This window comes from Octodon degus, unplaced genomic scaffold (assembly GCF_000260255.1).
Source record: "Octodon degus isolate 3935 unplaced genomic scaffold, OctDeg1.0 scaffold00029, whole genome shotgun sequence".
Lineage (NCBI taxonomy): Eukaryota > Metazoa > Chordata > Mammalia > Rodentia > Octodontidae > Octodon > Octodon degus.
This window is the reverse complement of record NW_004524605.1, coordinates 2,031,156-2,031,909: the sequence shown is the minus strand read 5'-3', so window position 1 is coordinate 2,031,909 and position 754 is coordinate 2,031,156. Positions and strand designations below refer to the sequence as shown.

Here is a 754-nt window from a genome sequence, read left to right as displayed (position 1 = left end):
CCGGCGGCTCAGCCCGACGCCCGGGCGACTTCGGCGCTCACGACCGCCAGCGGCGCCTGCGCCGCAGAACCGCCACCGCGGTCTCCAGACGCCGAGGCGCAGGCCGGCCCTTTCGCCAACAGCCGGCTCCGAGGCCGCACGAGACTCCACAGCCGCCCGGGCCAGCACACCTGACCCAAACCTCACCTCCACGAAAGCAGAAGGCCCTTCGGCCGCAAGTCGTCTCCAGACCGCCGTCGTCTCCGAGCGCTCGCTGCGACAAACACCCGCAAAATGGCGACGGCACCTTCGCCCGCGGTCCCCCGCCCGCCTCTGGCGCCACCTACGCCGCGCGAACGCGCCTGCGTGACAGGGCGCCGCGCGCTCCCTCCCCCCCGCCAGAGGTGGGGCTCTTGTGACGTAGGGGGCGGGGCCTGGGCCGGCACGCCGCGGCCGGAAAGCCCCGCCCCTTGGCCGCGAGCTGCGCGGCGTGCGGCGGTGTTTGCGGTCGGGATGAAGCGACCCTCGGGTGGTGCTCCGCCGCCAGTGGCGTTTTGGGTGCGGCTCCCCTGGGCAGAGCCCGTGCTTGACCCGTTTCTTCCTCTCACCGTCAAGTGGGATGCTTTGGCACGTTGGCGGCCTCTCCCGCCCCACGACGGTCCCCAGGACCTAGCGGCGCTCGGACGCCGGAGTCCCCGAAGGCTCGGTGACCCCCAGGGGAAGTGCACAGGCCCAGGGCCGCTTGAGCTTCCAGTTTTGAAAGGGTTTACGTAGG

The 754-nt window shown here is 72.3% G+C and overlaps 1 protein-coding gene across 2 annotated transcripts in view; it reads right to left on the bottom strand.

Moving 5' to 3' along the window:
- The window catches only part of Clk4 (CDC like kinase 4), a 23,429-nt gene extending 23,084 nt beyond the window's left edge, over positions 1 to 345 (bottom strand). Inside the window, exon 1 of one of the 2 annotated variants that reach the window (XM_004629306.2) lies at positions 187 to 345. The gene's annotated coding sequence lies outside the window, so the exon portion shown is untranslated. The remainder of the gene's footprint in view (positions 1 to 186) is intronic. The other variant, XM_023713105.1, reaches the window with a different exon arrangement.
- Positions 346 to 754: the final 409 nt, after the last annotated feature.